Here is an 11617-nt window from a genome sequence, read left to right as displayed (position 1 = left end):
TTGTGCAAATAGATATAATCCATGGAATCACAGGAATGATCAAAATGGAATGTAATTTCTATGATGCAATTGGAGCTTATTGGCAAAAAAGAATCCATTTAGATAGTCCTTTGTGGCTCCGGTGGCAACTAAATCAATGTGTTATTACTTCAAGAGAAGCTCCCCTCGAAGTTCACTATGAACCTTTGGGTACCTATCATGAGATTTATGGGCCCTATCTAATAGTAAGAAGCATAAAAAAAGAAATTTTTTGTTTATACACTCAAACCATTGTTGGTCATATTTCTCTTTATCGAGAAAATGAAGAACCTATACAAGGATTTTGCGTAGCCTACTCATATGATACCAATAATATGGTATGCAAGCTAAGTAATTCTATGACACCAGTGTGAATTCAAGTCTCTCCGGTTCAAGTAAGACCATAGTACCTGAATTTCTACACGAATCAAGATAAAAAAAGGAAGTTTTCCAATCATTGTCTCAAACCCATTGGCAAACCCCACTTAGCGAAATATGGAGGTACTTATAGCAGAACGGGCTAATCTAGCCTTTCACAATAAAGTGATAGATGGAACTGCCATTAAATGGCTAATTAGTAGATTAATAGACCACTTCGAAATGGCATATACATCACATATCCTAGATCAAGTAAAGACTTGGGGATTCCGACAAACCACTGCTACATCATTTTGTTAGGAATTCATGATCTTTTAACAATACCTTCTAAGGGATGGCTAGTCCAAGATGCTAAACAGCAAGGTTTTATTTTGGAAAAACACCATCATTATGGGAATGTACACACGTTAGAAAAATTACGACAATCTATTGAGATATGGTATGCCATAAGTGACTATTTGTAACAAGAAATGAATCCTAATTTTAGGATGACTAACCCTTTAATGCAATCCATATAATGTCCTTTGCATGGATCCATACATCTCGATCGGAAAATAATCAATAGAAAAATAAAGAATCAGAATTGATCGATATATTTCTCGAAACAAACGAAAAGGAAAAGAAAGATGAAACATAAATCATGGATCAACTAAGCCCTTTTAGGGACTTGTTTAAGAATAAGAAAGAGGAATCTCATGTAAATACCATGGAATAAGGCTTGATCCTGTTCATGGGGATTAAGTAAAAATTCCATTCCAAAAAGTTTGAAACAATTGGGATTTTATGGAGATTGGATGGAGTTACTAATTCATGATCTGGCATGTTCATAATGAAAACTTCATTATTGATTCTACGAGAATTTTTATGAAAGCCGTTCATTTGCTTCTCTTTGATTGAAGTTTTATTTTCCCAGAATGTATCCCAATTTTTAGCCTAATTCTTCTTCGGATGGTCGATTCAACCTCTGATAAAAAAGATATACCTTGGTAATATTTCATCTCTTCAACAAGTTTAGTAATGAGCATAATGGCCCTATTGTTCCGATGGAGAGAAGAACCTATTATGCTCCCTAGTGTTCCGATGGAGAGAAGAACATATGATTAGCTTTTTGGGAAATTTCCGAACGAACAATTTTAATGAAATCTTTCAATTTCTTATTTTGCTATGGTCAACTTTATGTATTCCTTTATCCATATAATTCTAAAATTGTAGAATAACACAAAAACAAATAAACCAAATAAAGATAGATCAAACCTGAACAAAATTTAGCTCTGATACGAACCTAGGACGACCTGCTCCTAAACCCGTATTATATTAGCCCGGATCTCAATTAAGTTCAAGTTCTAGTGGAATGGACCTCAAGCCCTAACCAACCTGTGGTTAGAAACCTTGGTATAATGTAGACGCCACAATAGGGGATGGAAAATCTATTGATAAGTCAAGCTAAAACAACCAATTCTCTAATGGTGTTTTAGGTGTTCTCAAAGAACAAAGAGATAATTAATCTCACAAGTATTTTCTTAATCAAATCAAAGTTGTATTCTTATGGAAAAATAAGCCTTTAAATAGGTTTTGAAAGAAACAAAATAAACCCTAAAAACCCTAGGTAAAACCGGCCACACACATAAAGAAACCTAGTTGGCCGAAACTATACTTCCTTTCCTAATCTAAGTTTGATTAATTAATTCCTTTATATTAAATTAGGAATTAATTAATTTACAATGGAAAGAAAAAAATAAAAACCTTCCTAAAGTTATTTTTCCAGAAAATAACTAAATAAAAGCCAAAAAGTAATGGTAGTTTCCTAAAAAAAAAAGTAAAAACAAATTAGGAAACTAAAAATGCTAGCCTTTTGATCAAGTTGACTTTGATCAATCTTTGACCTCTTTGAGCTTCAAATCAGCTTCTAGGTTCTTTTTAGGATGCCAAATAAGCTGAATATGAAGTCCCACACGTTGCCCATGCTTGGAAAAATAAGAAAAGGCTAATACAGTAAAATATAGTAAAGCCAGCAAGCAATACAGCAAATTCGGCCAAATTGTTGATGCTGTCCATACAAGCCCTTTTTGATTGCGTTTGAGGCTGCTTTAACTTGATTCCATGACCTCTTAGGCATATGTATTGAACCCATAAAACATTGGAACCATTTCATGCTTCCTGGACTCCAAAAATGTACCAAAACCGTCACCCGGGTCTGTATCGGCTTCCACCACTTGGATGCTTAGAATAGGCTTTGTATCTTCAAGTATGGACAAGCTCTGTTGAGATTGATTACCCCCTGTGTAAATACTCCCAGTTTGTCCTTAAATCTTTTAATATGAGCTCTTGTGATTGGCCTAGTCTTTATCCGTGTCGAGTCAGCACCCTAGCGGGTTATCGGTTGAGCGGCCTCGGGCGGAATCACATCACTTCCAAAGAACAAGGCTTTTTTCGAATAAGCCAATTCATTTGGGACCCTGTAGATCCACTTATTTCCTATTCAAAGATCAGCCCGTTGTCTTTGTGTTTTCACATCGAGAATTCTTTGCAGATGAAGAAATGTAAAAGGTGCTTTTTACTTCCCAAATAGATCTTCCTACATCTATATATAAACGCTGGCTTATCAAGAATAGTACTTTGAATTGTTGATTCATTGCCAGAGATGGCTTAGAACCAATAGTTCATTATCTAATAGATTTTTCCGTTCTAATACTCCATTCGAGAGTTATCAGTATTTATCAAAGCTGTTCGTATCTAATGGAATGCTATTGGATCAAATGACAAAGACATTGTTGAGAAAAAGATGGTTTTTCCAGGATGAAATGAAAATTGGGCTCATGTAACAAGAGCAAGGTTTTCCATTCCTTAGCCAGAAAGATATGTGGCCATGAAATAGGGATTAAGTGGAACAGAATTGACCAGGTGATAGAGTCGTGGAAACACCCATTTCTTCCATATTTTGGACCTCAGCTCCATGGAACAATATACTACTGCTGAAACATGGAGTGATACGCACCTAGGACGACCCGCTCCTAAACCCGTATTATATTAGCTCGGATCTAATTATGTTCAAGTTATAATGGTCACCTTGACCCTAACCAACCTATGATTAAAAACCTTTGTATATAATGAAGACGCCACAATAGGTGATGGAAGGCCTATCGATAAGTCAAACTAAAACACTCATTCACTAATGGTGTTTTAGGTGTTCAAAAGAACAAAGAGAATTCAATCTCACAAATAATTTTCTATATATAATTCAAGCTTAATTCTTATTGAAAAATAAGCCTTTAAATAGGCTTTGAATAAACAAAATAAAACCCTAAAAGGATTAGGAAATTTCAACCAACATAGAATCCTATTACGAAATTGCCTAATTTCACACTCTTTCCTAATCTAATTTGGATTAATTAATTCCTTTATTTTGAGTTAGGAATTAATTAATTTACAATGAAAATAATGAAATAATAACTTTCCTAAACTTATTTTTCCAGAAAATAAATAAATAAAACCCAAAAAGTAATGGTAATTTCCTAAAACAAAAAGTAGAATCAAATTAAGAAACTAAAATACTAGCTTTTTTACTAAGTTGATTTGACTAATCTTTGACAAACTTGAGCTCCAAATCAGCTTTAATATGCTTTTTAAGATTCCAAATAAGCTTATTATGGAGTCCCACACATTTCCCTTCCTTGGAGAAAAGAGAAAAACCAACTCAGCAAAATACAGTAAAGCAAGCATAAATACAGTAATTTTTGGCCAGATTTTGAAGCTGTCCGTATAATTCCGTACAAGTTGGTTTTTCTTCTGCCTTGACTTATTTTCATGACCTCTTAGTGATATTTATTGAATCCATAAAGAGTTGGAACCATTTCTTGCAGCCCAGACTCCAAAAATGTACTAAAACTGCTACTCGGGTCTGTACCGGCTTCCACCACTTGTATGCTCATAATAGGTCTTGGTTCTTCGGGAATAGACAAGCCCTCTTGAGAATGAATAATGCCCTTGATAACTGCAGAAAGGTGATCCCTAAACCTCTTAGCTTGAGCTCTAGTGATTGGCCCCGTCTTCATCCATATCGGGTTGGTACCCCAGCGGGTTGTCGGTTGTGTAAGCTCGGGCGGATTCGCATCATTCCCCTCCTCTTGAAAAGGATTTGCCCTCAAATCAAAGTCATCACCTACCAAAAAAGGAGACAAATCAGCAACATTGGATGTAGCACTAACATTATACTCACCCGGTAAATCAAGTTTGTAAGCATTGTCATTTATCCGCTAAAAAACTTGAAAAGGTCCATCGCCTCTCGGCATCAATTTGGATTTCCGCTGTTTGGGAACCTCTCCTTCCTCAAGTCTTTTCATGAATCTGCTTTACAAAATCAGCCTTTTGTTTTCTATCTAGATTAGCACGTTCACTTAAAGGTAAAGGTGTTAAATCTAATGGAGTCAAAGGATTAAACTCATAAACAATTTCAAAAGGTGTATATTTAGTTGCTGAATGTAAAGACCTATTATAAGCAAATTCAACATATGGCAAACAATCCTCCCACGTTCTCAAATTTCTACTAATTAATGCTCTTAACAATGCAGACAAAGTTCTATTCACTACTTTGGTTTGTCCATCAGTTTCTGGATGACAAGTAGTTGAAAATAAAAGCTTGATACCTAACTTAGCCCATAAAGTTTTCCAAAAATAACTTAAGACCTTAGCATCTTTATCCAAAACAATAGTCTAGGCATTCCATGTAACCTCACAATTTCTTTGAAAATAAATTAGCAACATTAGATGCATCAGTAGTTTTATTACATGCAATAAAATGTGCCATCTTAGAAAATCTATCCACAACAACAAATATTGAATCCTTACCTGTCTTTGACCTAGGCAAACCAAGAATAAAATCCATTGACAAATCCACCTAAGGAAAGGAAGGAATTGGCAAAGGCTTGTAAAGACCATGCGACATCAACCTAGATTTGGCTTTTCAGCACTTCAAGCATCTTTCACATATTTTCTCTACATCACTCCTCATGTTAGGCCAATAAAAAATATTCTTACAGCAAGGATAAAGTTTTAGAAACTCCAAAATGACCTGTTAAACCACCACCATGACTTTCCTGAACTAGTAACTCCCTAATGCTACAATTAGGCACACAAAGTTTGTTTTCCTTGAACAAATACCCCTCAAATATGTAAAATTTATTAAATCCATGTTTCAAACAGGTCCTAAATAATTCGCCAAAGTCACTATCATGCTCATAAAGTTCCTTTGATTGTTCAAAACCAAGCAATCTAGCATTTAAGGTAGAAAAGAGAACATACCTTTGGGATAATGCATCGGCAACCACATTTTCCTAACCTTTTTTGTAGCGAATCACATATGGAAAGGTCTCAATAAATTCAATCCCCTTGGCCTGCCTTAGTTTGAGCTTTCCTTGGCCTAGTGTGCTTCAGAGATTCGTGATCCATAAGAATCACAAAATCTTTTGGCATGAGATAATGTTGCCACGTTTCCAAAACCCTCACCAAAGCATACATCTTCTTGTCATATGTCGGGTAGTTTAGTGCAGCTCCACTCCATTTAATTTCTCACTAAAGTAAGCTATGGGCCTTCCTTCTTGCATTAATACAACCCCAATACCTACACTCAAAGCATCACATTCAATTTCAAAAGTTCTGGAAAAATTTGGCAAAACTAATAAAGGTGCATTACATAGTTTTCGTTCAATAAATTAAAAGAGGTTTCTTGTACTTCCGCCCATTTAAAACCAACATTCTTCTTTCCAACTTCATTCAAAGGTGCTGCGATGGTGCTAAAGTCCTTGAAAAATCTTCAATAAAAGCTTTCCAAACCATGAAAGCTCCTAACTTGAGTGATAGAAGTGGGTGTCGGCCATTCCTTGATTGCTTGGACTTTAGATTGGTCAACTTTGATTCCTGCAGCACTTACTACAAATCCTAGGAAAACAAGCTCATCTTTGTAAAAATCACACTTTTTCATGTTAGCAAACAACCTTTCTTTCCTAAGGGTATTTATAACTTGCCTAAGATGGTCTACATACTCATCCAAGTTTCGGCTATATACTGAAATGTCATCAAAATACACAACCACAAATTTACCAATAAATGGATGCATAACATGATTCATAAGCCTCATAAAAGTACTAGGTGCATTAGTTAAAGTAAAAGGCATGACTAACCATTCATACAGCCCATATTTAGTTTTAAATGCGGTTAACCATTCATCACCTTCTTTCATTCTAATTTGATGGTATCCACTCCTAAGATCAATTTTAGTGAACATGCAAGCACCATGCAATTCATCAAGCATATCATCTAATCTAGGAATTGGATGTCTATATTATTTATAGCCCTACAATCAGCACACATTCTCCAAGAACCATCTTTTTTAGGCACTAATAAAATAGGAACAACATATGGACTCATACTCTCATGAATATAGCCTTTATCAAGTAACTCACTTACCTGTTTATGTAACTCCTTTGTTTCTTCGGGATTGCTTCTATATGCTGGTCTATTTGGTATGGAAACTCCTGGAACAAAGTCAATTTAATGCTCAATCCCTCTAATTGGTGGTAATCCCTTTGGAATTTCATCCGGAAAGACATCTTCAAAATCTTGCAAAAGAGAAAGAATTGAACTTGGCAATTCAAGTTCTTCAAGGTTAGCTTGATCATTAAAATAATTATCTTTATAAATCATGACCAGCAATGGTTTTTTACTGAAGATAGCTTTATTTACATCTCCAAAACTCAAATAAATTTTTTTATTCTTTCTTTCTTTTCTTTCTTTTGCTTTCTCTCTCTCAGCCACCATACTACCTTCCTCACTCTCGGATTTCTCATTTTTTTCACTCCAATTTCGACCTCTCTTGGTTTTTCCACTCAAGTTGAGTTTTAGAACACTTACCTGGTTGGTCTTGCACGGGTTGGACTCCTTGGATGGGTGTTGTTGTCGTGGGGGCCATACTAGTTCTCTCATTGAGTTGTTCGGCCACCCTCCTTTGTTGTATTTATATTTGATCTTTGTACACCTCTTTAGGAGTTAATGCCTCCAGCTTGACCTTTTTACCTTTAAATCTAAAAAGAATACTATTCTCTCTACCATAATGAATAGCATTTCTATCAAATTGCAAAGGCCTACCAAGTAAAATATGTCCCGCATGCATAGGCACAACATCACACAAAACCACATCCACATATATTTATCAATGCTGAATTTTACTTTGGCTTGTTTATTTACTTTCATCTCACCACTATCATTTAGCCATCCTACTCTATATGGTTCTGGATGTTTAATAGTTTTTAAGCCTAATTTATCAACTACAATGTTACTAATTACATTAGTATAACTCCCACTATCAATAATCATGCTACAAATCTTACCTTGAATCTCACATCGGGTGTGGAAGATGTTCTCTCTTTGAATTTCATCCTCATCTTTGCATGCAGCCAGCACTCTCCTAGAAAGCAAGCTCAAGTCATCCCTTGAAGGTCGGAGTGTCTTGGGTTCCTCATGCTCATCATCTCCGACTTCTCCATCTTCAATTTCAGTTTCAGCATCAATTTCTTCACTTTCGGATTCTAGTTCGCCATTACCTTTCAACGCCATAATCCTCCTCTTGGGGCATTGGCTAGCAATGTGTCCTCGTCCCTGGCCCTTAAAACACACAATGCCATTACCTTCACTTTTGTCCGCTTGGACAGATTCGGTTCTAGTCTTTCTCTTTGGCCGATTTGAACTTTCTTCTCCAACTTTCGACTTTAGCTTGCTTTCATAGGGTGGGTTGTTTCTCCAGCCACTTGGAATTGATCTCCCGCTTCTGGAAACTCCTCCAAACTGTGAGCCTACACCCCTCCTCTTGAATTGATGCTCCAATTTAATAGCCACATACAACATCTCCTCTAATTCCACATATTGTTGCAATTCTAGTTGGTTGGCTATCTCACAATTCAAACCACAAAGGAATCTTGCCATGGTTGCTTCTCTGTCCTCATTCATGTTTAATCTCATCATAAGCATCTCCATCTCCTTGTAATAATCCTCCACGGACTTACTTCCTTGAGATAGGGATTGAAGCCTTTGATGCAGCAACCTATTATAATGGGATGGTACGAACCGCTTCCTCATTGCTCCTTTCATTTGGCACCATGTAGTGATCAAGTCGTCACCAACTCTCCTTCGGGTATTTTGCCCATTGGTCCACCATTGGAGTGCATAATGGCCAAATTCCATTGCTGCCAATTTCACCTTCTTAGCTTCCGAATAGTTATGACAATCGAAAATCATCTCCATTTTCTCCTCCCATTCCAAATATGCTTCCGGATCACTTTTTCCCATGAAAGGTGGAATGTTTACCTTGATATTCCCAAGATCATCATCTTCATTCCTTGTTGGTCTCCCACAGATTGGCCTTTCTTGAGGTTAAAAAATTTCATCAAACCCCTCTTGCAAGTCATCTCCATAGTTACTTCCCCCGAATTCCTCTCTTGGTCGCCCTCAGCCTCCTCGACCTTGACCTTGTCCTTAATGAGCATCTAACCATATATTTGGCACTCCTTGGGATGTTTCTAACCTGTCAAGCCTTTGATTTAATTGGTCAAATTGAATATTCATCCTCTGTAGTTGCTCCAAGACAGCCTTCATATCCGTTTGCTCACCACTCCCCGAAGCTCAGGAACCGCCATGGAATCCTACGAACTCTTTTTCATTAATTCTTAAAGATGGATCTCCTCTTCTCACCCTTGAATTTGCCATGTTAGTATAAATAATGCAAAAAGAAAATAAGACCTCACAAAATTTCACTCCCTCACATGTTTCACTCAATAAAGAACTCGACACTCGTGTTTGCACACTAATTTCGGCTTTTAACCCTCTTTTGTGCTCACACTTTCTTGTTTTTTTTCCCTCAATGAATTATCTCAAAGTTCTAATTAAAACACCCACAAAACAGCAATTATATCACAAGTATGTCTTAATTAAACTTATCAACAAAACAGTAGCAAAAAGTAGGCAATACCCAAAGAAATCAACAAAATCTAGTTTTCAGCTTTTCCAGGCAAAATAAAGCAAATTAATGAGAAAACTTTGGAATTTTTAAGAACTAGACTAGATGGTAAGAGATTAAGGATTCAAGAATAAAATTTAGGAAAAGAATTTTCAAACTCAAACAAGAATCAAATCGAATAAAAATGTAGAATAATGTTGGTTGTTGTTCTTGTAATTCAAGTTTTGTATCAAATCCTTTAACTAATTTTAATCCAATAATTTAAGCACCCAAAATTCCAAATATCCAGCAGCAAAAATAATTCTCCAGCAACTTATCGACAAACCAGCAGCTCCAACAAATTTCCAGCAAACAAATCAAACTCCAACAAACCAAAATTTTTTTTATTTTTTTTATTAAGGTGCAGAGCGTGTATGGGATGGATGCAACCTTAACCTAATGCTAAAATTGTAGAATAAAAGAAAAACAAATAAAGCAACTAAAGATAGATCAAACATAAACAAAATTTGGCTCCGATACCAAATGATATGAACCCAGGACGACCCGCTCCTGAACCCGTATTATATTAACCCGGATCTAATTATGTTCAAGTTCTAATGGTCACCTTGACCCCTAACCAACCTGTGATTAGAAACCTTGGTATATAATGAAGACGCCACAATAGGTGATGGAAGGCCTATTGATAAGTCAAACTAAAACACTCATTCACTAATGGTGTTTTGGGTGTTCAAAAGAACAAAGAAAATTCAATCTCACTAATAATTTTCTACATATAATTCAAGCTTAATTATTCCTGAAAAATAAGCCTTTAAATAGGCTTTGAATGAAAAAAATAAAACCTAAAAGGATTAGGAAATTTCAACCAACACAGAATCCTATTAGGAAATTGCCTAATTTCACACCCTTTCCTAATATAATTTGGATTAATTAATTCCTTTATTTTGAATTAGGAATTAATTAATTTACAATGAAAATAATGAAATAATAACTTTCCTAAAATTATTTTTCCAGCAAATAAATAAATAAAACCCAAAAAGTAATGGTAATTTCCTAAAACAAGAAGTAGAATCAAATTAAGAAACTAAAATACTAGCTTTTTACTAAGTTGACTTTTACTAATCTTTGACCAACTTGAGCCCCAACTCAGCTTCAATATGCTTTTTAAGATGCCAAATAATCTTACTATGGAGTCCCACATGTTTCCCTTGCTTGGTGGAAAGAGAAAAAGCCAACTCAGCAAAATACAGTAAAGCCAGCATAAAATATACTAATTTTCGGCCAAATTTTGAAGCTGTCCGTACAAGTTGGTTTTTCTTCTATCTTGACTTGTTTTCATGACCTCTTAGTGATATTTATTGAATCCATAAAGAGTTGGAGCCATTTCTTGCTGCCCAGACTCCAAAAATGTACCAAAACCGCTACCCGGCTCCATACCGGCTTTCACCACTTGTATGGTTAGAATAGGTCTCGGTTCTCCGGGAATAGACAAGCCCTCTTGAGAATGAATAATGCCCTGAATAAATGAAGCAAGGTGATCCTTAAACCTCTTAGCTTAAGCTCTAGTGATTGGCTCGGTCTTCATCCGTATCGGGTCGGAATCCCAGTGGGTTGTCGGTTGTGCGGGCTCGGGCGAATTCGCATCATGGAGGAATTGAAATCTTAAATCAAAACATTAGGGATGGATGGTATGAACTGCCTAAACAAGAATTCTTGAATAGGGAACAACCAGAGCTATTACTCACTATATAAAAAAATTTCCATTAATGAAAGATATAAATCCATTGGAAAATCAAAAATACGAATGTTGGATGAAATGGTTGTTTCCATCTACTATAATAATGAATCATTGGTTTAACTGAATAACTAAATAAAATAGATAGACATTTCTCTTCGTCTCAGGTCAACGGATATTCTCAATTGACCCCTATATGGATAGTATACATTCCAGTTGACTGACTAATTCTAATTGTTTTGAAGCAATCCATAGAGTGGTTCATCCTATTCAGATATTCACGACCAATAAGTACTGGATTCTCTTTTAGATAGGCCCTGAAAGAAGAAGGAAAGCTAGAATGCCAACAGGCGTCTATTATTGAATTCACTCGACCGGATAGTACCCATTTTGGGAACGTCCAACGTCAAAGTCACCAGATGGGTAAGTCGCCAATCCCTAAAATGGACTATGTAATGTACTTTATCTGTTGGGTTACTAGGGGG

At 36.0% G+C, this 11617-nt stretch overlaps 1 pseudogene; it reads left to right on the top strand.

Annotated features, from left to right (window-relative positions):
- LOC132804219 (DNA-directed RNA polymerase subunit beta'-like) overlaps positions 1–55 on the top strand; it is a 4002-nt pseudogene extending 3947 nt beyond the window's left edge.
- Positions 56–11617: the final 11562 nt, after the last annotated feature.

This window comes from Ziziphus jujuba, chromosome 6 (genome assembly GCF_031755915.1).
Source record: "Ziziphus jujuba cultivar Dongzao chromosome 6, ASM3175591v1".
Taxonomy (NCBI): Eukaryota; Viridiplantae; Streptophyta; class Magnoliopsida; order Rosales; family Rhamnaceae; genus Ziziphus; species Ziziphus jujuba.
Note: the sequence above shows the minus strand (reverse complement) of the source record. Positions and strands in the feature narration are given on the sequence as shown.